The sequence below is a fragment of the Choristoneura fumiferana genome, chromosome 6 (genome assembly GCF_025370935.1).
Source record: "Choristoneura fumiferana chromosome 6, NRCan_CFum_1, whole genome shotgun sequence".
Lineage (NCBI taxonomy): Eukaryota > Metazoa > Arthropoda > Insecta > Lepidoptera > Tortricidae > Choristoneura > Choristoneura fumiferana.
In genome coordinates this window covers 21,733,073-21,759,505 of record NC_133477.1, presented here as the reverse complement: position 1 = coordinate 21,759,505, position 26,433 = coordinate 21,733,073, and the positions used below count along the sequence as shown (strand labels likewise).

The 26,433-nt window shown below is 39.4% G+C and overlaps 1 protein-coding gene and 2 non-coding genes across 3 annotated transcripts in view; 2 read left to right on the top strand and 1 right to left on the bottom strand.

The window, feature by feature from the left end:
• LOC141429310 (prominin-like protein) overlaps positions 1-26,433 on the top strand; it is a 76,007-nt gene that overhangs the window by 21,162 nt on the left and 28,412 nt on the right.
• On the bottom strand, positions 9,309-9,379 carry TRNAE-UUC (transfer RNA glutamic acid (anticodon UUC)). The gene has a single exon. It is a non-coding gene; the product is annotated as a tRNA-Glu (tRNA).
• Positions 24,341-24,412, top strand: TRNAE-UUC (transfer RNA glutamic acid (anticodon UUC)). The gene has a single exon. It is a non-coding gene; the product is annotated as a tRNA-Glu (tRNA).

Sequence of the window (26,433 nt, the reverse complement as noted above, 5' to 3'; positions counted from 1 at the left end):
TTCTCTGAACTTTGAAAACCTATAACGTAATTATCATGCTACTTCCAAAACTTTCGTCAGCTCGGCGGTCTCTAGTGTCGCGCTTCGCTAAGCCGCGGTGTGTAGGAGGCACGGGGAGCGACCGATGACAAATCGTTTGTTTAGCTGCTCCAGCTGGACGCAAATGCTCTTCCCAACATAACTCAAGGGTTCCACATCTATGTATGTTATGACGAAAATAATGAAGGTCACAGAAAATAATAGACGGAGACGTTCGCTTTCGTTCGATTGTTATAAATGTTTGTTCATAAGTCTATTTTCAGTTGTTAACAGTTTTGCAATTCCCTTCCTGCTTTTATCACTGAATCTCAGCTCCGTGGTAACTTACTCAAGTCATGAAAAGAAAGCGTTTTTGCTGCCTGCTAGACTTTTAAGGCGCTGTACGTAGTGAAAACTACAAATTTTAGAAAATATTAAAATATACTTACACAATACTTACAACGCAATTTTTTATATGTGTATTTTCAGTCTATTAGCTAGTTTTTGACTTCATCAAAACACGATTGCTGACAAAAACCTCGATAGATTATTTTTTGAAAAAGAGCCTTCATTACACGTTAAACCAAATATTATGAAAAATATTATGAATATCAACACAAAATTGCTTATTAAATAGTTTTTTAGTAGATTTAGATTATGCTCATAGATTTCAATAGGTTGAGTACATCAATCATACCAATTTATTTTCGTCTTTGCAAAATAAAACGGTTCTAGCGCACCGCGGCGAAGTATTGCCAGTCGCCAGTTGACACGCGTGTACGTAGTCTACGACGGACCTGTGCAATTTTTCTAACGCGCTAGTACTACTTTTGAGAGCAAATAATATGGTAATCGCAGTATTAAAAAGTTAAGCGAAAGAGGAAACGCATAAGTGAACTCAGAGCACATATGAGAAGCATTAGAGTACCTAAACGGTAAGTACCTACCACACACTAATCGACCGGCCGGAGTCGGCCGAGTCAGCAGGGCTACTACGAAACTCAAACTCGAAGTTCGTGTCGTGCGGTCCCTCTCGCTCTCGTACTAAATAGTCAGTGGCGTAGCTAGGTAACTAGGGCCCTGGGACAAATAAAAAATGGGGCCACTGCTATCAAAACTGGTAAGGTTTTTTGAAGTAAAATCATTATATATACAAATACTTTCTAAGCAACTTTATCATCAGCTATAAAGCAGAATTTCGAGGCTCCCTGAGCTTGAGGGCCCCGGGGCACTGCGCCGCCTAGCCCCTTGGTAGCTACGCCACTGTAAATAGTATAAGTATCAGAGGGACCGCAACCCACGAACTTCGAGTTTCGTAGTAGCCCGCTGAGCGGATTTCACATTCGTACTACGACCGCAAGCTGGTTGGCGCTCACGGATGCGGACGGCTTCGTCCAGATTCTACGCGACTGCCATAGGTACAAATTGTAGGCACTTGCATAACCTATACTACTCACGGCGAACATGCGCGAACCTTGCGGCTACTACGAACTCGAAGTTCGTATCGTACCGTCCCTCTCGCTCTCGTATTAAATAGTATAAGTGTCAGAGGACCGCACGACACGAACTTCGAGTTTCAAGTTTCGTAGTAGCCTTGCTTGATCCCTTTGGCAGATTCACTGACATTTCTGATAGTGACACAACAGTTTCAATTTTCATTTAATTGCAGGCAAAGGTTATATCTTGCATTCAGCCAAGTTATTTAACATAAATATTTTAATAAAATAAGATGGTCGCATTTGGTTGCACTAGTAAATTATTGTCAAAAACATGCACTCCAACTGGAATCCGGCTGCAAAATGGGAGTTATTGCACAGTTAGTGCAACTGCATCAGCACTGCACCCGGCTGTCAGAGGACTGCCATTTTAGGCAATCGGAGTGCAGTTCTTACGCAGTTCTGATGTAGTTCTGAACTTCGGAGTTTTAACTTCGTTTCTAAAACCTCTTATTGAAAAAAAAAAATAAAAAAATGGAATATCTGTCTTGCTCCTCCGCGAATTAGTGAGGCCAAGTCGTGGAAAACAGCTACGTGTGAGTTGCAAAAAATGATTTTTCATGTAACTCTTATTGCTTCTGGTTTCTGGTGTTTTAACTTGTATTTTTGTATTGATGCAATAACTACTTTACGCATACTCATAATGTTTATATCTGTCAAAGTTGTTCTGTGCGCTAAGACATATTTTTATCTTTGGCTACAGCTCGCACATGTTTCTTAGAACATAAAATAAATAAAATAAAATAAATATCACGGAAAATTCACACCTATTGACCTAGTCCCAAAGTAAGCTTAGCAAAGCTTGTGTTATGGGTACTAAGAACATGGTTCCTACATTCATTTTTTGACTGTATGGTTTGGGTAAGGGTTGTATACTGTAGTTTTAAAGTATTACATTTTGAAAAGTGACTCTCTGCCAAGTTTCTTGCTGCGCATTTTTCCTGGCAATGATGGTCTTTCCGAAAGCGCTGGTAGTTTTAAATGACGTGTAAAAGTGCCCATTTCGGCCTATTTACTGAATAAACGATTTGATTTGATTTGTTAAAGTGAACAGACAACTTTTTCTTTACTGTTTTATTATATGTATAGATTTGCCTAGCTTGTAATCTAGATTTTCAGATTAAAATAAAATTGTTTTTTTTTTATTTGTATTGATTTACCTATGTATTTTTATTTCGTCTGTACCTATTCAGTCTTAATGTCTATCCATTACCTACATTACAAATTAAACTGTGGGCATGAAGAGGCATAAATTATTTCTTTATTACCAAGACTATTTACATTAAACGAAGAATTTCTTAATTAAACCGAAAATTGTGTAATTATAATTTAAACGAAAAATCCGGAACTCACATTAACCAGAATACGGATACGAACAGAATAAGGCGTCAACGGGCTGCGTGACAGACGCGCGAGGCGTTGCGCTGGACGCCCCGCATTCGCCTCCGCCGCGTCGTCTGCTTCACCCCTCAAATACCGAAAATTCTTCTATAAGCGCGCCTTAACATTGCGAAAAGCTACAAAGCTTTCTTCTATTCGTATGTCTTTTGCGATACATCATTTATTACTATTTACTTCCATCATCGATTAGTGCAATTCACAAATAAGTTTTAAACTCCTAATCAGTCGCAACTTCGCAAGTCTTCGACATAAGCACGCTTTCTTGTTGCAACACACATTGTCGTGATGTATGCGCCAATAAATCCATAGTTCAGCAGCCGCGCAACTGGGTCGTGCACTTGCACAACTCCGGCGCAGTTTATTTACAGCCACTCGTCCACCCCGCACGGTGCTGTTTATGAAAAATAAACAAACTGTACACTCAGACAGGCGGGTCGTCTCGGCGCCGTTTGCTTCGTTGTTGTAAGGTAAAGCAATCCGTAACTGCAAATGGGTCATTGGTTCTAAAATGACGCGTAAACTGCAAGCGCTTTAAGACTCATCAAATGATCTCGGTCATTGGAGCATATGTCGTTCTATCGAACTAGTTTAGCCGTCTTCAAGCAACTTCGACCACCTTCTTCTCTGAGAAAGCGGTGTTTAAATCTTCCGTGTTAAAGCCCATTTTCAAGTTAATGTATGCATCAGCAACGCGGTGAGTCATCTGCGTTTATAACGTGCTTATTGGAAGCCGATTGATTTTTAGTGGTATGCTGCTGGCTGTAGGATACGTTTTCCCCTGTTGATATGCTGCAAATGTTTGCAAGTAAAGCCCGTTCGAGACCAGTTTGGTCAGTGCGAAAGTATAGAGGTCCTTGGAAATGGGTTTTGCTTGTCTAGCCAGCGCCTACGGGCTGACGCTAAATATTATATCACGTTTATAAGGTGTTGTAATGAAAATTTGAATTTAAATTGTGAAAGAAAAATACAACAGTTTTGCGTTTGCGACAGCATCAATGTTATGCGTGTGTTGAGGAAAATTTAATAATGTCAATATCTGTAGGTAGATAAGCCTTTCAAAACCGTAAATGTTTATGTTGTTTATCAATAATAACATTTTGTTATTTTCCACACGTATAGTGAAAAGACATACCTACTCGTAATTGTGTATATTTTTACCTTCGATCCAGCTACATGTTGATGATTATTGATTGGAGGGTAGGCAATTGAAAGTCTTGTTTATTTTGAGCTCTATATAATTAAAATTAATAAAAATATCCAATTGATTTATTACATGGTAATTATTACTTACATGTATTAATAACTACATTGCCGCCACAGTCAGTTGATATCAACTCTGCAAATCACATGTTAACTTTGCACTGGAGCAGGGTCAAAGGTCACAACACAACTTATAACTTAACAAATAACTTTCACTTGGCACCACGCACTGTCTTATTTTTTTGCCATGGACCACCTGTCGCAGCTTCAGAGGAGCCTAGAGGATATGAAGGAGCTGTTTTCATCCCGCATGAGTGCATTTGAGAGTGCCTCGAAAACATCTCAGACAGAGGACTTGGGTATAGTGGAGGAGTACCATGCGTTCAAGGTATTCATATGGAATGCAGTGGAAAGTCTACAAGCTCAAATGGGACTAGTGCATAAGACCTTGGAGCAGATGGAAATGAGATCCGATCCGCAGTTCTTCTCCTGCATGGTGTTCCGGAGGCAGACACTGAGGATGCCACTGCCACTGTAATTAGGATTTGTCGGGACAAGCTTGGCGTTCAGGACATTTCTGATGGGTCGCTGTACTCATGCTACCGCCTAGGCAGGACCGACAGGGAAGAAGCAGAGGCCTTTTCTGGTTAGATTTGCTTGCCAGAGATTTCGGAATGCTGTGTGGGCAAGCAAAAAGCACCTCAAGGGGTCTGGCTACACGCTGTCAGAATTTCTAACGAGCGCTCGACATGCGGTGTTCGTTGAGGCGCGTCGTATTTTCGGCGTGGAGAGGAGCTGGACAAGCGACGGGCGAATCATGGTGCTGGGGCAGGATAAGACGCGATACCGGATCACCTCTCTGGACGAGCTTCGCGCTATCCCCCAGACGCGGTTAAGGGTAAATCGACGTCTGGGGAGGCGGGCCTGGGTGCGGGCGCGGCTTCGAATGTGGATGCGATGCCCTTGGTGACTGCCGGGAGTGCCGGTACGGCTGCGACCCGACGGGAGCCAGGCGCAGCTGCTGCGCCTGCGCTGCGATCGCGAGTACAAAGGCAGAAGAGCCCATCTAGGATGCGAAAATAGTTGTGTTTGAGGTGTTGCCACTATATTTATAACTTTCTGGGCACATTTTACATAATTGTTAGTGTTTTTGTTTCATGGGTGAGTAATCGCTGTTCCGTGCGCACGCTAATTGGTACTGCTTTATTTTTTATCTATTTTTTGCGGTACTTTTAAGCAATGCAATATTGCAAAAGTCGTGTTTAGGACGGGAAACTGGTGACTCGCAGGGACGTCGGCTGTCAGTGTCAAAGTGTTTTCAGTCGATGTCAAACTTGACGTTTCGCTTGCGTTTCGTTCTGCGCGGGGAGGGCGTTTGTTCATGCACCAGGATATACATTTTCTGTGTATTTCTATTAACGTTTTCTATCTGCTCTGCTATTTATTATTTGTTTTTGTTATTTTGTTATTTGTGTTTATATAATACCCACGTTGGTTCATTTGTTAATTTCTTGTATATGGTTATTGTAATTTTTTCTATTTAGTTAATGATGTTACTTACTTTATTTTTGAAACTGGCTGCTGGCGAGTGTTGGAAGGAGCACGCGCCTGGTTTTTCGTGCAATAAGTTACTACATTCGTTTTTATTTATTATTATTATTTTATTCTATTTAAGTATACATATATTTATATATATATTTTATTATTACCTTGCTGTCATGTCTGACGTTTTTAACGCTAGTCATGATAGTGAATTTTTCTCAGTGTCTTCCTCTGGCATGTACGAGTCCCTGAGTGATTTATCGGATGCGCCGGATCTCGGTGATCGATTGCACAGCACTTTCTCATCTTCAAAAAAACTTTTAATGTGGCACATATTAATGCGCAGAGTATTCCCGCACATTTTTCCGATTTACTCACTACTTTTTCTGGCAAAAATATTGACGCTTTTCTTATTTCTGAGACATGGCTGAAACCCTCTCTAAATTCTTCCATATATCCATTACCTGGGTACCGCTTGATACGTAATGACAGAACGGGATCTCAAAATGGCGGGTCTGACATTGTGCGTGGTGGCGGTGTTGCCATTTATTTGCGCAGTGATATTGCTTGTCAAGTGGCCTCACAGTCACCTTCCCTTTCCTTGTACTCCAAGTCACCAGAATACTTGTTTCTGAATGTTTCCTTCATCACACTAAGGTTCTTCTCGGTGTGTACTATAGTCCTTCATCGAATATAAATTATTTTGAATCACTCGAGAGAACTTTAGTTGATCTATGTCCTCAGTTTGACCATATTATTCTTATGGGTGACTTCAACACGTGCTTGTTAAAGAATGACCACCGTTCCCAAGCTATTCGATCCCTTGTAAGTTCTTTTAATCTGGATATTTTGCCACTAAGTCCACACATTTTCCCCATAATGGACCCCCTTCACTTCTAGATTTAATAATCACTTCATCTCCTAACTTGGTTGCCTTTCACGGCCAATTTAATGCTGCAGCATTCTCCAACCATGACCTTATATACGCTTCTTTTAAAATCCGTCCTCCGAAACGGAAGCATAGAATTGTGTTGCGGAGAAGCCTCCGTGATATAGACCTGCAAGCGTTTCACAGTGACCTGAGCGGTGTCGACTGGCATGCCATTGAGGCTCTTCCTAACGTAGATCTTAAGTTAGAAGCCTTTAATGCTGCATTGCTTGCTATCGTTGATATGCATGCTCCTCTTAAGCCTATGCGCGTCAAGCACAACCCAGCGCCGTGGCTTACGACGGAGATCAGGGCCATGATGGCGAAAAGGAATGGAGCTCGCATTAAGCTACGTTGTGATCCTTCGGAGGAAAATCGTCGAAGATATGTGTCCTTGCGTAATCGCTGCAATAAGGTGTGTAGGGATGCAAAGCGGAGGTACATTTATCAGTCTATTGATGACTGTCCCCTTCTGCATTATGGAAATTTCTAAAAAGTCTAGGGGTGGGCAAATCTCAACTCAATTCTTCTACCTTGACTGACCTCAATGGCCTCAACAAACATTTTAGCACTTCACCAGTTCAAATTAATCCTTTATCTAAGCAACACACCCTATCTTTTCTTGCCAGTATTCAACACCCTGATGTCCCCTCTTTTGATCTCGGGAGCATTGCTCCGCGCGATGTTCTTAATATTCTTAAACTGATTCGGACGAAGGCTGTTGGTGAAGACGACTTGAGCTTAGACATGCTTGTGCTCGGGGCCGAAATTATTGCTCCTATTCTATCCCATATTATTAACTTTTCTTTTTCCTCGGGCTGTTTCCCTTCGTTGTGGAAACACGCACACGTCATTCCTCTTCCTAAAACGTCCAATCCTATCTCCTTCTCTGAACATCGGCCGATTTCAATTCTCCCAGTTTTATCTAAAGTAGTTGAACATTTTGTAAATCGACGTCTCTCCTCGCATCTCAATACACACAATCTCCTAAATCCTTTCCAATCAGGTTTCCGTCCTGGGCATAGCACTGTCTCAGCCCTCGTCAAGGTTACTGATGATATTCGCCTTAATATTGAGAACAAAAAGCTAACAGTCCTGGTGCTACTTGATTTCAGTAGTGCATTTAATACCGTTGACTTTGATATACTTCTTGGTATCCTTAACTCTTTAAACATATCTTCAAATGCGTTATCCTGGTTCCGTTCTTACCTCTGTGGGAGACAACAGCGAGTCAAGGTTGAAGACGTTTTTTCAAGCTGGTGCGATCTTACTGCTGGTGTCCCTCAAGGGGGTGTACTCTCTCCGCTCCTTTTCTCTATTTTTATTAATGGCATTACCTCTTCTTTGCACTCTTCTTACCACCTGTATGCGGACGATTTACAAATCTATGATGCCGCTAGTCTTGACGATTTTCCTCTGCTAATTGATCGCATTAATACAGACCTTAATGCAATTCGTGACTGGGCTGAGAGGTTCGGCCTCAAAGTAAATGCAAAGAAAACCCAGGCAATCATTATTGGCAGTCCATTCTTTATCTCTCGGATTTCTGACTTGGTAGTTCCAAACTTGTATTTTGATGGTACAATTATTCCTTTCTCATCTACCGTCAGAAATCTGGGGATCATAATGGACCAAACGCTTTCTTGGTCGGCCCAAGTGACTGATGTCAGTCGTAAACTTTTTGCCTCGCTTCACTCGCTCAGGCGCTTGCAAAATTTTCTACCTCTCCAAACGAAAATTACTCTGGCTCAGTCTCTTTTGCTCCCCTTGCTTGACTATGGTGATATTGGTTATCTGGATCTTAGTGAGGGGCTGCTCGACAAGCTCGATCGCCTTCAGAATGTATGTATTCGATACATTTTTGGACTCCGCAAGTACGACCACGTGTCAAATTTCAGGGTACAGCTGAAGTGGTTGCCTATAAGGGATCGTAGGAACATCCACGTTCTGTCATTACTTTTCAACACTCTTTTTAATCCTTCTGCTCCCGTATACCTTTCCGAGCGTTTCAGCTACTTGGCTGCTGGCAGTCAGTATCGGTTACGATCGAGTACCAATCTCCTTTTAGCCTGTCCTTCTACCTCATCCAAAACATACTCTAAATCCTTTACAGTGCAATCTGCCAGGCTGTGGAATCGGCTACCGACCTCCATCCGGCAATCCCCCACCGTGGGATCTTTTAGGGAAGGCTTGAGAAGAATGTGGCTTGCACCTTCTCCTTAAATATTTGAGAACATTCCTTTGTTAATATGCTTATATATTATATGTATTATGGTCATATATATAGTAGTTTATTTATTTATATTGTAGTTTATGTATTATATTGTTTAAAGCACTGTATAGTAGCTTCCATTATTTTAACTCTAAAACTCACCCTTTGTCGGACCCTAACGTATTGCTCCTCTCCTCTCATCCACTCAAAGGTTGACTGGTAGAGATCCCTTAAAGGGATAAGTCCGCCTTTGTACAAGTATCTTAAAGTTTGTCAGTAATGTTTTGTTAATTTTCTTTTGTACAATAAAGAGTTTACATACATACATACATACATACATACATGTAATATTATTTTCACTTCAATGATATCGCTAATATCGGTGAGGCGACGCAGGATCGAAAAAATATGAAGGAAGCGGAAAACGAGACCAACGGCCGTGAGATGCGATCATGACAATATTTCATAAACGAAATGCCAGTGCAAAAATAATATAAAAAAGGTAAAAAGATTTCCGTACGGGAATCGAACCCGAGCCTCCTGGGTGAAAGCCAGGTATCCTAGCCACTAGACCATACGGGAGTTGTGATTGAGGTCGCAACAAACTATGTGAAGGTTAGTTTAACACGAGACGAGGATTATGATGCGTAATTTATTTATTGAATCAGATAATTGAGTGCAGTTGTATAAATAACGTATTATTCAACAATAAAATTGAGTTTCGTAAAGTATACTCTTATCCAATGAAGGTCACCGATACGTAATTAAATTCTTCGTTTAGCTATTAATCTCTATAAACGGTTATCAACAAATCCATTGTATGATTGTATTTTTGTTTTTTTTTGTATTTTTTATTTCAACTCCAAATTTGTTACTTTTACGGGTAGGTATCCCATGAAACCATATCGAAAATACAAACTGAGACATGGATGCTCAGAAAAAACCAGAAAAAGAGACCGGCACTGGAATCGAACCCAGGTCCTCAGCAATCCGTGCTGCGTGCTTTAACCCTACACCACTCAAACACAAACTCACTACAAAATTCGTGTCTAGATTCCTGTCCAGCAGTGGTGTAGGGGTTAAAGCACGCAGCACGGATTGCTGAGGACCTGGGTTCAATTCCCAGTGCTGGTCTCTTTTTCTGGTTTTTCTGTGCATCCATGTCTCAGTTTGTATTTTCGAAATCCATTGTTTCCATACCTAATATTGGTTAAGTTAAACAATTTACAACTTCTTCAATTTTTTAAGACGACGACCTGTAAAATATACGGATGTGTCACTTCGAAAATACCTTTCGAAAATGGTAAAATAAAAATACACGGTGTTGCTTTGCTACAAAGTACAGCTGAAATCAATTTTTTTGACTAACTAATTGACGAGAATAAATAGAGCTTTAATTTTCTACTACCTACTTTACTGTTATTTCGTTTTCAACGGAATTATTCACCATTTCCAATGATATTTTTAGAGTTGATTTCAAAAATGGGTCATGAAGAAGGGTTACGGTGTAGCCATGAAGCCGCTTTCATCAGGTAAGTTCATGCTGTTCGAACAAAAATGTAATGTATGAACCACAAGTATGGGTACCTATCCCCCACGCAGTTTTGGCGAGGGCACCAGCCACCCCTTGGGGAATGCGGGCCGCGGCGGCCTGACACGGTTCCGCACTGTTATTGACATTCCCTCACTGACATACTTTGCGCTTCATTGTTGCGCACGTCTTTTGTTGTTTGGATGTTTCTCGTAAACAAGATTGTTGATCAAATAAAGTAGCTCGAATAGAGTTCGTTCAGCTGATAGTTTTTACGGAGACACACACACACACACATGCTCGCAGAAGGTAGGTAAGATTTGTCCAATTTATGCATCAACCAAGGCCTATTCAAATTAACAGCTCATTTCATTACGCAGCAAGAGACTAGATGTGTTTGGAAAAATTCGTCGTCTGGGATTTCCTATGCGTTGACCGCACGCGTCTCGCCATGCTGTGTCATTGCCATATAGCACGGCAATTAGAATTCGTCAGCCACTTGCAGTCCCGTTAGTTACTATGACGATAACGTGTTACGTAAATGGTCTTTGGTCGCTTCAGGAAATTTTGGCTTTACATTCCAATCACCTTCCCGTCACCCGTGTTATGCCTATTAGGTACTTGTCCCACTGCCGGCTAGAAAGCGATTAGCTATCTACTTGCTACTATTTTCTCGCTCAAGAAACGAGCAATAGATATAAAGTCAAAGTCAAAGTCAAATATCTTTATTCAATTTAGGCTATAACAAGCACTTATGAATGTCAAAAAAAAATCTACCACCGGTTCGGAAAAACCTCTGCTGAGAAGAATCCGGCAAGAAACTCAACGAGGTATATATATATATTTTTTTAAAACAGATTTACAATATTATTAAATGATATCTATACTTACATCACAAGTATTTAACACAACTTTATTTTTAACACAGTAGGTTCGCTATTTGAAGGGATCGCTAATGCGGATCGGAATTATTTCCAAATATCCCTGTCCATGATATAATCATTAACTTTATAATACGCCTTTGATATTAATGTCTTCTTGACAATAGATCTGAATTTTGTATCCGTTTCATTTATAATATTTTTGGAATTTTATTATAAAAACGTATGCAACTTCCCAGAAAAGACTTTTTGGTTTTAGCCAGTCTGTAAGATGGAACTTTAAGCTTCCCTGTGTTTCTAGTAGCCTTTGGCTTATCGACGTTAGTGGGAAAATCACATATGTTCTTCCTATACATAGGGTTGCCAGGCGTCCGGATAAAGCCGGACGTAGTTAGGCTTTTTCAATGCTTGTCCGGCCAAATTAAACGGTGTCCGGCCTATCCGGCTTTTGATAGGCTTTATACAACTGACCATAGTGACTATAAGTTCATAAAAATAAAAATGATAATAATTAACCGTAGACATTACTTACATTTTTTTTGTCATATAGGTTAGGTATACTAAGACACAACAAAAGTAACTCGGTCTGCAGACCGACAGACAGACAGATCTGTCTGTCGGTCTGCCTGCCTGTGACTTCTTCACGCTGTATAACTCTGGGAAGTACATACAGCTACCAATTATAATGATGGGGAGTCCGGCCTTTTTGCCCAAAAGTCCGGCCAAACTGGCTGGTCTGTCCGGCTATTACGTTTGATGACCTGGCAACCCTAATATACATATATAGATCCTGCCTGTGTTAGTATACATAAATTTGGTATGTGGGGGTTTTCGGGGATGACAAATCGATATAGCTTGGTCTTATTTCATGGAAAACGCTTTACCGAGTTTTAGCCGAGCAAAGCTCGGTCGCCCAGACACTAGTATAGCTAATTGCTGACTGTTCACACTTCCGGCAAGATCTCTATACACCAGTTTGTCGTAGGGAAAAGCTATCAAAACTCAAATACAAGATAGATAATAGATACCTACCTACTCGTAGTTTTAGTACGCGTTCGCCCCGTTTTGCAAGACCAAAAATAGCGCAGGGGCTTTTTTTGCACAATTGGTAGTTGAACAGCAATATAATTATTTAACTTGAGCCAGCGACCTTCGCTCGCTCCCCTTCGAATTCACTTAAAGTTCACGACGGTGATCTAACGGCCAATTTGACCAGTAACACCAGTAATGACTCAGGTAGCTCGTTAAACTGATGCATGGTCCGGGAATTCGGTGCCGTGCATACAAAAACCTGTTTCCAGATCGTTTCTATTGTTCTATTCTAAAAGGATTGTTCTTATCGATGGACTGTGGTAAAACACAGTGGTTATCTTAGACCAGTGTAAATTATTGTCCAAAGGCCGATTCTTGTATTTATTATTGTATCGATTGTTCGTCAAAAAACCCAAGACACTAGAATGTTGATAATACGAAAATACTAGTGCTCTGTAGAATGTAGAAAGACAGTATTGTACAAATTAATAAGGTTTTAGTTTCTTTTGGGAATGAGCTTTATAATTTCAAATTGAATTCAGTTGAGATGTTATAATCGCTATATCTGGCTTTAAAGAACCAAAAAACCTTTCCGTCTGCGCGGTCGGATGACCCATCTTGATCCGCGTCATAAATTTAAATTGGATTCGAATCCTTCATAATTGAATTCGGGATGAGGCAGCCTATTATTTTGTCTCGCCTCACTATAGCATAGCCAAATGCCAGTTGTAATTGTCCGACGTTGAAAACTTAACAGACTAATGAATTTGAATCTATCGTGACGAAGCAAGAAATCGGACAGTTGTCGACGCTCGGATCCCCTAAGTGGTGTTAATTAACGTGGTCAGAGTAGAATACTTTCGCCGCAAAGCTCGTGTGGATAGAAAAGTTCCCAGTGAGCGGATTTGTGGAAAGTTCCGCGGGAAAGTGAGCCCGCTTTGGGCTGGTAATTAAATTAAACACGCCTTTCTAGCGGCATTGTGTGGACGCAAACATTTGACGATAGAAGGTCTCCAAGATTTAGAAGACGTCAGCCCTTTTGGGATTCCCATTTGCTCTTATTCATACTGCTTATTTAAATGATATTCAAAAATAAACTCAAACTCAAACTCAAACTCACAACATTTATTGACAAGAAAAACACACTACATCACAACAAAAACACAGTAAAAACATAAATAGGAAAAGAGAAGAAAATAAGAGATATTGTAAAATAACTCGGGTATAGTAGTTTTTGAGTGTTATTTCCTGTTTGGAACCTCAATGTATGTCACCAATTGATTGAAACTTTTCAGGAATTCAAAAGCGTTCCTGATACAAAATAGTTCCCTGTAAAAATATTATAGTTGAGGCGAAGTTGTGGTCGATCAATTGATGGTCGAGGCGAGAGGTGTTAAATATTTAACGGCGAACTAACGACCTGCGGTACATGGAGTTTTAAATAAAGCACACCCTGAAGGGTAAACGTCCCTCAGAGCCATTGAGTCGCGAGAAGGGTCCTGGCCTGGCGTTCCCTTTTGGACGTGCCAATCTGAATAGTTGTTTTACTTGTTACTGCCAAGGACACTACATCCTTTTGAAATAATTTTGCAAGTTTACATTATCAACTCAATACAGAATACGTTTCCTGTATGTGGCGGACGGACGTTGCGGTTCGTGACTTACTTACTCGTGGGCGATAAATAATTTGGCTACTTGATGTAAATTAAGTTGTGAACTCCTTCCTCGTTTCCTTCCTATCCTTTTTTGCAATGAAACGGGCTTAGGGAAAAAAACAAAATAATAAAAGTTTGAAACTGTTAGAACAGCGACCATGCCAATGGCACAAATATCTTGAAACTTCGCTATTGTTATTGTCAGTGCAATCTTGCTAGCCCTTCTGCCGCTTGCTGAAGTGTAAAAGTACATGAAACAAGAACCGATCTGTTCATGTTACAGTAACGACGGGGGTGTCGCCCCGGGAGCAACATCTGGCTCTGTTTGCAAGCAAATAGAAACGTGTTCCAGACATTTATTTACGTGTACTAGTGGATATGATGTTGGTTTCGTCTTAGGATTTGTTTTATTTAGTACTGAGAGTACTGAAACTTGTCAAATCTTTAATGCAGTAATGTTATATGGGATCTTGATGATTAAATCCTTCAATATACTATATTTACTTTTCTTTAACCGAAAAGACCCCGGCTCGCACCTCTGAGTTTTTCGGAATTCATGTGCGGAATTACATTTTGAAATTTACCACGAGATTTACGGTGAAGGAAAACATCGTGAGGAAACCTGCACAAACCTGCGAATCAATTCAATGGTGTGTGTGAGTGAAGTTCCTAATCCGCACTGGGCCCGCGTGGGAACTACTGCCCAAGCCCTCTCATTCTGAGGGGAGGCCTGTGCCCTACAGTGGGACGTATATAGGCTGGGATGATGATGATGAACCGAAAAGATACCTCTTTTGTGAGATACAAATTTATCGAATTTAACGTTCTTTTATTTTCAAAGGTATTTGTCAAATTCAGGCCCGCCCGACGCAAAGAGCATCTGGAATATTTTAGTGCCATCAAACGTAACATGCAAATCAAACAATTCTCAGTAAGATAATAATATTTCTAACCATCCGATCGAACAACACAGCGCAATAACGTTTGCGATTCTGCGAATTGCAGTACGGACATTCACTGTGAAATATACACAATACCTATAATATATATGTAAATGAAGGTTGGTTCACTTCATTTTAAACTTCTTATCTATGATATTGGATCCATAGAGCTATCGAGGCTATGACGGACAGAATGACGGTTACATATAAAATGAAAGATATTTAAAATGTGCTGATAAAGAAATTACTGAAATAATAGCTCTAAATGTTGTTTCTCTTTTCAGGTATGGTTTATTTTAGTTATTAATTATTGTTTAGCTTATGTTACGCCACATACTGTGTGAAGGAAAAGTTTATTTGTAATAAATTTCTTATCTCTTTTCAGAGCAACGCAATTTGGCTTTTATTTCACCAAAGGTGCTTAATATTTAAAACACATTATAAAACAACATTTTTATAGCTAATTTACGAACGATGGAGAAGTTAAAATTCAAATTCAAATTAAAATATCCTTTTGAGATCATTTCGATAGATACTATAGGTGGATTTGGTGGTTCACGTTCTACAAAAACATACTTGCACCTCTTGGTAGACCACTTCACAAGATATGCTTATATTTTAACTTCAAAAACTCAATCTTCGGGCGATTTTATTAAACTAGTTAAAAAGGTATCACAGGAAAATAAAATTGGTATGATTCTATCTGATCAATACCCAGGTATAAATTCAAAAGATTTTAAACAATTTTTGGATAGAGAAAACATACCTATCATTTTTACAGCAGTAAATGCGCCATTTTCGAATGGTTTAAATGAAAGTTAAATCAAACATTAATTAACAAAATTAGGTGTAAAATAAATGAAAAAAAAGATAAATTATCCTGGACGACTATAGCTCACGAATGCACTCAAAAATATAATGAGACTGAGCACACTGTGACAGGATTTTCTCCAAAATATTTATTAGAAGGAAAAATATTGATATTATACCAGCTGAATTAAAACAAGATATAACACATAACGATTTAATGCGGGATAGACAAGTCGCATTAGATAATACTATAAAATCACATAATTATAACAAGCAAAAATTCGATAAAAACAGGCATAAATGTGAATTAAACATAGGTGATTTAGTTTATGTTGAAAACGGAAATCGATTAAACAGGAAAAAATTAGATGAGTTAAAAATTGGACCTTATAAAATTACGGGAAAGATATCAAATTCAATTTATAGACTAGATACAGGACATAATAAATACGAATCTAATCTTTTCCATATAACAAAGCTTGTACCTGTATTTGAAAGTACATAAGGAAATAAAAATGTATAGAAAAAAAACACAAAATACAAAACGATGTATTATCTCTGAGGGGGGGGGGAGATGTAAATGAAGGTTGGTTCACTTCATTTTAAACTTCTTATCTATGATATTGGATCCATAGAGCTATCGAGGCTATGACGGACAGAATGACGGTTACATATAAAATGAAGATATTTAAAATGTGCTGATAAAGAAATTACTGAAATAATAGCTCTAAATGTTGTTTCTCTTTTCAGTATGGTTTATTTTAGTTATTAATTATTGTTTAGCTTATGTTACGCCACATACTGTGTGAAGGAAAAGTTTATTTGTAATAAATTTCTTATCTCTTTTCAGAGCAACGCAATTTGGCTTTTATTTCACAAAGGTGCTTAATATTTAAAAACACATTATATATATAATAATATAGACTTATCCCACTTTGAGTATTTAGCTTAGACTAGAATAGATAAATACTCAAAGGTATCCCACGACACACTAGCTGATGACGCAGAAAGAGCTTTATCCCTAACCAACAACTAGGTGTGGGTCGTTACGTGATTTGAGCGAAACGAAACGAAACTGGTGACAAGAATCATGTCACTGGTTACTAAAACCAGTGATTTTAGTAACCAGTTTCTTTCACTGCCTGCAGTGACGCGTTCTGTGCCAGTACTGCCAGTCACTGCAAATGAATTAGAAATGAAACTAGTTTTCAACGTCATTTGTTACAAGCTATTGAGCTATGACGTTATTCATCACAAGCATCGTTTTTCGGAGTAATGTTAATAATTTCATAATCTAAGAATCGTTTCTTTGACGTTGTATAAAGTTAAGGTTATAATTTTTAGCCTGTGCTACTCGTGATGTCTGTAACGTTGAGGCGAAAATCGCATCACCACAAAAATAGCTCGTTACAAAAATCACCACTTGTCGCTTGACGTGAAACCAGTGATTTGGTTATTCAGCACGTCACCGGTCCACCTCTACCAACAACTGCTTACCTATACAGTTGGTAGGGTAAGGGATAAAGCTGATGAATGACACACAATTTATGCCCAAAAAAAATATTGTTATTATATGCTTGGTAAACAGGACCAACGTTGGCGACTGGTGAACAGAATTGGTTATTCATCATACATAATGAATGGCACCGTGATATACCGTCGGCCGTCTGACTTTGCAGTTGATAGGACAAGTGGCATAGCTGAGCTGACGCAGCGATTTCGCGCGATCAGCGGTTCTAATTCCACTACCACTTCAGTTCGACCATGTCAAATAGTGGCTCAGCTGTATTGTAATTGCAGCTTCGGAAGAACTAATGATACTGTTAATGTATGGCATTACAGACTTTTACTGACGTGCTTCACCCGAGTGGAACTAAGTAGTTGCTATATTCCACTGGTATGTTTAGTAATTCAGGCGAAGTAATATCCCACAATTAGGCTTTTGATTTTAACTATCATTGGTCGACAAATTAGGAAGACTTTGTTTTGCATAAGTACAAGTTCTTGCCACTGATTGGTCGCTGAGGACAAACTAAATATTTTTTTGAAAATTTAATCAACTAATAAATATGTTTCTTTTCTTTTCAGGTAATGATCAGTGCAATATTTGTACTCAGCTCTACGTACGTATAATGGAAATCTTATTTTAATATATAAAAATGAATCCCTATTTCCCTTGGTCACGGCATCACGCGTGAACGGCTGGACCGATTTCGCTAATTCTTTTTTTGTTGTGTTTGCTATTGTCAGAAGAAAGGTCTTATATGTAAAATAAGATTTAGAAAATAAAAATAAAAAAACTACACCGGGGGCGAAGGTACCTTTATGGATTCAACTAAATTGAAATAATCCGCGTCATGCCATTCAAATAACTTATTTTCTAGAGAAATTAAGCTTGTTAATTTTCCATTGTCTTAATTACTTTTTAATTGACCGGGGAATGTTTTAAGTAATGAATAACTTGAGTCACGTTTTATTTTTATTTATGAGCTGGAGTTGTCTAATCATGTTTGTTTGTAGCAAGCATTATCGTTCATCAAAGCAAGCATTGAACTGATATTGAACTGCATAAATACAATTGTAAACTGAATACTCAAGAGATTTACAACCAACCAAAAGGTTAGAAATATAAGTAAATCAATTATTTCTTGATAAGTTTTACTCAACGAAATTTAATGTACTTGTCATAGACTATTGCTGTCATGTCGTTACCTGGACACGTTTGTTTACATGTTTTGCTTGTCACTTGAAAATATATTGTGATGAACGAATTGCTCTATTTCATTTGATAATTTATTTAACATTTTGGCGACGATGGCGGAAGAAGAAATTAATCGCCTTACTCGTTTACGGGCTGCAATACGCGGTCAACTAACGAAATTATGCTCGCAATTGGAACAAATACAAATTACATCGGATTTCGAAGTAAGTCAAAGATTGTCAAATCTCGAAAACTATGAGAAAAAATTCGATAATATTCAAAGCGATATCGAAGCTCAGACTGATAATTTAGAATTTGAGATCGAACAACGGCACACAACTGAAGAAAATATTTTACAATTAAAGCTGAGATTACACGGCTTACGCCCGACTCCCGCTGCCGAAGCACCATCTACCTACCTGACTGCAGCGCAACACGCGAGGGCTTCGAAGGCACCCCGGTACAGAGTTCAGTACATCTAACTACCCAACGCGAACCGCAACCCAGACTCAATTTCATGCCATTTCACGAGAAGGAATCTTTTAAAAACTTCGTGAAAAGACTCAACATTTCTCATGCTTAACCATGTGTCTGACCCTAAAACGAAGGTTTACATGCTACTGTCTACGTTACCCCCTGAATTACACGAAAGAATCTACGACCTATGTTCTCCAGACGACCCGTTGAACAAGACATTTGAAGAACTTTCAAACATTTTAGACAACTACATTGATCCGAAACCTAGCATATGGGCTTCTCAACATACTTTCATATCTCGCTTGCAGCAGGCCGATGAATCAGTGGCCGTCTACGCGTCAGAACTGAAGAGACTGTCACAAAACTGTGAATTCAAATGCCCACACTGTAAGAAACCTACTCTTGATTCATTCCTATCACTGCAATTTATACGAGGTCTTAAAGATGGAGAAATACGAACTAAAGTACTACAGGAAAGCGAGACAACACCATTTTCGAAATTAGTACATACTGCGACTTCAATGGAAATCGGGAAAAATGAAAATTCAACGATGTCTACCTCTATTCGTAAGTCAACAACCGACGTCATTAATAAAATAGCTCGAGTACGAAATGAACCGCCGCCGCACTCACCGAAGATTAGTTCACCCGTTTCTATAAGAGACTTAAAGGGTAAATGCTACCGTTGCGGAAAAGACGATCACAAAGCAAACGAGTGCGGTGCCATAAAAACTATATGTCGCAAGTGTCAAAAAGAGGGTCACTTAGCCCGAGTTTGTTTACAGAGACGTGAACGTAATGAAACGAACTTACTGAACAACTGAGCAGTCTGAGCGCCGACAGCGTCGGAGAGATCAATCTCATTAAGAGTGAAAAGTCTGATAAATACATTATTACTATACTTATTGAAGGCAAGAAAATCAACATGGAGTTTGACACGGGCGCAACACTTTCTACAATTTCCCTTAGAGACTACGAGAAATTACACATAAATAAGAAGATATTTAATACTAACATGACACTAAGAACCTACACCGGTGAGATCTTCAAACCCATAGGCGTCGCATACGTCAAATGTAATTATAAACGCCAAAAATTCTATGGACAATTATACATAATCGACAAGGAAGTAGAACCGATTTTGGGTAGGAGTTGGATGAAAGAGTTCAACATTAAACTTGCCGACATGAGAAGTGTCGAAAGCTGCACAAAGATTCCGGAATTGAGTAAATTGCTCGAGGAATACGATTCCACTGTTTTTAATACAAACCTGGGGGAAATCCCTAACGTTCGAGGCCACCTGACTCTTAAGGATAATTCGCAACCGATTTTTATCAAACCACGCAGAATTCCATATGCATTACGAGCCAAAGTCGATGAAGAAATTGACAGACTGGAGAAACAAGGAATAATTACCAAAATCGATCATTCCGAGTGGGGTACACCTGTCGTGCCGATAGTAAAACCAAATGGAAGTATCAGGTTATGCGCTGACTACAAAATTACCTTGAATAAAGTAATTAAGGACGAAAAATACCCAATTCCCATAATTGAAGACATCCTTGCTGAAATGAACGGAGGACAACTGTTTTGCACCTTGGACATCACTCAGGCTTACTTAAATATGGTGATGGACGAAGAAAGTGCCCTATTACAGACTTTGAGTACACACAAGGGTACTTTTAAAGTAAACCGACTAATGTTTGGGGTCAAGGTAGCCCCAAGCCTCTGGCAGAAATTTATGGACCAACTGTTACTGGGCCTTGATGGAGTCAAGTGCTTCTTCGATGACATTATAATCCAAGGATCTTCTGAACAGCAGCTGCTTACACGGCTTAAACAAGTCCTGCAGAAACTTAAAGAAAGCAACCTTCGGGTCAATAAAGAAAAGTGTCACTTCTTTAAGCAAAGTATCAATTACCTAGGACATACGATAGACAGAAATGGACTGCATAAGAACCCAGACAAGATAAAGGCAATTTCAAATGCTCAACGCCCTACCAACGTCAATGAATTAAGAACCTTCCTAGGCATGGCAAATTATTACAATAAGTTTATACCAAATCTTGCATCTATCACCAGTCCTCTGAATGCACTCTTGAAGAAACATACGAAATTTGTTTGGACTGCGAAATGTGAAAAAAGTATGAATTTAATAAAGAAAGAAATACTCAGTGAAAGGGTCCTAATACATTTCGACCAAGACAAACCTCTATTATTAGCTACAGATGCTTCACCCACAGGCCTTGGTGCAATTCTGAGCCATAGACTACCAGACGGCTCTGAACGACCCATAGCATTCGCTTCTAGATCCTTGACCGAGAGTGAAAAGAAATATAGCCAAATAGACAAGGAAGCGACAGCAATTTTCTGGGGATTAAAAAAATTCTTCCACTACTGCTATGGCCGTAAATTCACTCTTATAACTGATCACAAGCCCCTAACGTCAATCTTTCACCCGCATCAGACATTACCAACTATTAGCACAATGAGATTGTTTCACTACGCTCACTTCCTCTCTGGATTCGACTACACTATTGAATATAAAACTTCTACAAAGAATGCAAACGCTGACTTTCTGTCACGCTTTCCGGTTGAGAAAATTAACGAAAATAAGATTGATCAACATTACATTTTTCAACTACAACAGATAAATATACTAAACATTTCGCCTGAAATAATTGCCGAAGAAACAAGAACAGACCCACAGTTACGAAAATTATTGGAAACGCTCCGGTCAGGCACGTCACTCAGAGAATCAGGATTCAAGGATAACGAATTAACAATACAAAATGACTGTATTCTAAAAGGTTCCAGAGTAATAATCCCTCAGAAATTACGGCAACAAATCTTAGAAGAACTACATTCTGGACATATAGGAATTTTGAAGATGAAACTACTTGCACGGAGTTTTGTGTTTTGGAAAAATATCGATAAAGATATAGATGACAAAGTTAAATCTTGTCGAACATGTCGATTAGAGCAGAATGAACCATCAAAAGCTCCTCTGCATCACTGGGAGAACCCGGCAGGCCCTTGGCAAAGAATACACATAGATTTCGCAGGGCCTATAATGGGCTATCAACTTCTGATTGTTGTGGATGCCTTTTCCAAGTGGGTTGAGATAATACCAACAAAGACAACCACAAGCTCATTCTGCATTAAGAAATTAGAAGAATTATTTGATACATTTGGCCTGCCTTACACCTTGGTCTCTGACAATGCTAGACAATTTGTATCACAAGAGTTTGAGATATTCTTAAAGAATAATAATATTGTACACAAGACCATTGCACCATATCATCCGGCAACTAACGGACAAGCTGAACGCTTCGTACAAATTATTAAAAAAGCTCTACACAAATTGGAGGGGGAGAGTGGTGGCATTTTAGATAAGGTTCGTACAGTTAAAGCTCTGCTTCGGGCCACACCAGTCAGTTCCGGAGATTCGCCATATATGCTCATGTTCGGAAGAGACGTGAGAACAAGACTAGCTGCGAAGATTCGAGCGCCACCAGATCCTGTACCCCAACCCAGGCCAAAGGTCAGAGAGTTCACATTAGGAAGCCGCGTCCAGGCACGGAACTACTCAGTAACCGGTAAGAAGTGGGAGTTCGGTACAGTAAACCGTCGTATCGGAAACCTACATTATGAGATTGCCATTGACGATGGGCGCACCTGGATACGCCACCTTGACCAGCTACTCCCGGCTCCAGGAATTCCTGGGAATCACGGCGGAGGTGTGTCATAGACTATTGCTGTCATGTCGTTACCTGGACACGTTTGTTTACATGTTTTGCTTGTCACTTGAAAATATATTGTGATGAACGAATTGCTCTATTTCATTTGATAATTTATTTAACATTACTTAATCCATAAATTATTTTTAATCAGTGCAGTTTAGTCCATTGTATGAATTCATCGGAATACCAGTTGACCAAGCCCTACAGCACTTCCCAAATCTTTATCGCTTACATACTCGTATTCTTTACCCGGGAAATAAAATATGTTTAACTACCTATTCCAAGTGAAGTACTTTGTATTTCTTTCCTACGTGTCCTAATCTTATTTTCTTACTCTAAGTGCCGTGGAATAAGAAGTTACGATTCTAAAGAGACACTAGGCACCGTCGCGAAGACACAAAACGTTTTTCCTTACTCGGTAGTTGGTCATTCCACCGCCATCTGACACTTGATAGCCATTCTGAGAAGTGGGAAGCGCTCGGCTTATCAACCACTTGTGGGAGAGCCCCGATATCTCATTCAAGCTGTTGACGGGGCCACTAGAGGAGAGCTCTTCGGGAACTGGCTGCTAGTTGCAGCGGACTATCGCGATCAAGTTCGAATAATGTACAAAGGTCTGCGAATGCGACTGGTTGTTAATTAGCTTTTCTTTGTTCATAAAGTGTAGAATGAGTGGATTTTGGCGTTACGTATCAAACTTCTAGCTTTTGTTTTTATTGGACTTGAGACAGTCTGTTCCTATGCCCGAGTCGTTTGGGTGTGTAGCAGTTACAAGGGCTACATAAACCATACTTTAACTACTTTCCTTTTCACAAGGTAAGTTGGTAATTACGATTTTTTTTATTTGTCCTCCACTGTCTATTTTAAAACCTTTACCTTTATCACCGCATCAAATGGGTAACGATCTTTGTCACGGGTTATGAACTTACGAAAACCGACCAAAAAGAGCCATCTGATCTAACCAAGCGTTACAAACCAATAAATGAATGGGTTCGCTGTTTTTGAAAATTTTCTAAATCTTTAAAATCATTTGGTACGACTGTTATAGTTGCGTCCATACATCCCAGGGTTTCGTCCAACTTCGAACCGGTAACGACAGTCGGGAGAAGTTGGGACGCTCGACGCTCGCATCCCGCGCCGTCTGCCGGGTATCGATCGTTGCAGCTCGCGGAGGAGGGGAAGGGGAGAGGAATCGTATCTACCTACACACCGGTATTTACCGGTAATACGCAACTTTCGGAATTATCCAAAATTGTTATACACTTGAGAGTTGTCGATTTACATTTATCCTGATTCTATACGCTGTTGCTATTAGTATAACCCAGTTTCAGTAGTTTCTGTCCGAAAATTATAATCGCTAAACTTAAAAAAAAACTAAAACGAATGTTTTTAAATCTGATAGTAACATATCAACTTAACAAATTGAGGGCCATTATCATATATCAGTTATTGTTACTGCCTCAGCGAATTCTACTACTATATGAATGAATAGGATACAACGTGGCATTCGTTCCGTAGTAACGCCCTACGTATTAGCAACAGGCTGTGTAGATACTTGTGGCTTTAAACACGGGGTCGGTGACCGCACACTAGCCAGATCCACCCCAAATCACAACACAACACCTACGAAAAATCGGATAGTACCATGACAAAAATAAACTGCTTGGTTTTAATCAATAAAGTATCATTCACATGAATACAACGCGGTCGCTGCTTATCTTGCCTTTCACTATCAGCGTAAAGCGGCTGCAAAATTCGACTTTTAAGATATCTCCCGTATGGTCTAGTGGCTAGGATACCTGGCTTTCACCCAGGAGGCTCGGGTTCGATTCCCGGTACGGGAATAATCTTTTTCTTTTTTTATTTCCTATTCACGGCGGTCTTGTTGACAATTCTAAACTGAATGTCAATAGCACTTGTTCCGGGCCTTTTTGAAAGCCCCTCGACGTTTCTCCGTCGTTCCGTAGCCTCGCAAGGACACGGCGGTAATGAGAGCTCCAGGGTCCTCTCCCTTCAGAAGGACTCTCCAAGTTTATTCTTGTGTTTTGTCAAAACGAAACGCTACATTTCTGTGTTGTGGCAAAAACAAGATTAAGAAAGGCGAAGTACGTCCGTGACCTTGACCTGAGTTTCGGTTGTATCGTGACAAAAAATAATAATGCCCACGCGAATGACACCCACACTTTCGTCTGACATGCGAAACATTACAAGCCCGATATTGAGTTTATTGCACACCGTGCAGTGACAGTCTGTGGGCACACACGCTTGCAAATTGAAATAGATGGGACATTATTATAGTGGGAGCAGCTGTGCGAAATGCGAATGACTCGGGTTATTTCGCACCACAAAATTAGATAAAGGTATTTTGCGTTGTGTTTATCATACTAACTTTGGGATGAATTGAATTGCTTGGGATTCCGTCCGATATTTTTTTTTCGTTTTTTTTTTTTTGTACCAGCGATAGTGATCGATGATTTGTTGTAAATTCGCAAAATTGGTCGGAATTCACGTCGTAGTCACATTATGATAATAATGTTGTTATGATGCACTCATCATAGTAGTCTTAAAACCACCCCACTCCACTTTTAACCCCCGACGCAAAAAGAGGGGTGTTATAAGTGTGACCGCTGTGTGTGTGTGTCTGTCTGTCTGTCTGTGGTACCGTAGCTCTTAAACGGGTGTACCGATTTGAAAAATTGGTTTTCTAGCGATGGTTCTTAGACATGTTTTATCAAAATCGATTCAGCCCTTTTTGATATATTGAACTTTGAAATGACAGTCGGGAATTTTCCAACTTTTTGTTGGTTAGGTTATCCTTTCTGCGTTTGCTTCGGTGATTCAATCACGTTCGCAATAATGTCAGTATGTTCTACATTAAAGTTTATCGCTCCATAAAACTTAATGAAGGCATTAACTAGTTCAATGTCGATGACGGCGTCTATTGCCAAATTGCTGGTTTGCAATTTGGAGCGGAAACAATCCAGTTTACGACTTTACTTTGGCTGTTGAACTTCTAACCTCTACCGTTGTCTAACGTTCTTTATTACAATAAACGTTTACTTGCAATATGGCATACGTCAATCAATATGGTCGTGTGACGTAGTGACTACAATGCCACTATGAAAGTAAAGTTTAATTTTATATATTATACTAGCGACCCGCCCCGGCTTCGCACGGGCAAAGTAAAAAAAAATCGGCCAAGTGCGAGTCGGACTTTCGTACAGTCAACGTCATAAATAAGTGATCATTTCTATACCTTGTCGCTTTCAGTCGTTACACAATTTCATATAGCTTTTCAAACATGACGTTAAAGTGACAAGGTACAAAAGTGATCAGTTATTTACGACGTTGACTGTACGTAGGGTTCCGTACCTATACAACATTAGAGATTAGCATAAACAGGCAAAAAAAACACGTTTATTGTATGGGAGCCCCCCTTAAACATTTATTTGTTCTGTTTTTGTAGATCTTGATGTATTCTTTAATATCGTAAAACATTTTTTTTCTTCTATAATCAATAGTTTCTACAGCGCATGCGATGAAAGATGTTTTATGGCAACTTTTTTTACACTTTGAGTTACATTATTGCAGTTTTAGTATGGAACCCCTCATTTTTTCTGTTATTAAACATAGCCTATGGCACTTTGGAATAATTAAGCATTCTAATAGTGAAAGAATTTAAAAAATCGGTCCAGTAGTTTTTGAGTTAATTCGTAACAAACATCCAGAAAACGAAGAATCCAAAACTTTCCTCTTTATAATATTAGTATAGATACGCCGCATTTGCTAAACATACTTATATGGTAAAAGCTTATCTTTATGCCGATTCAGATCACGTTTAGTTTTAAGATATACATTAGTATGG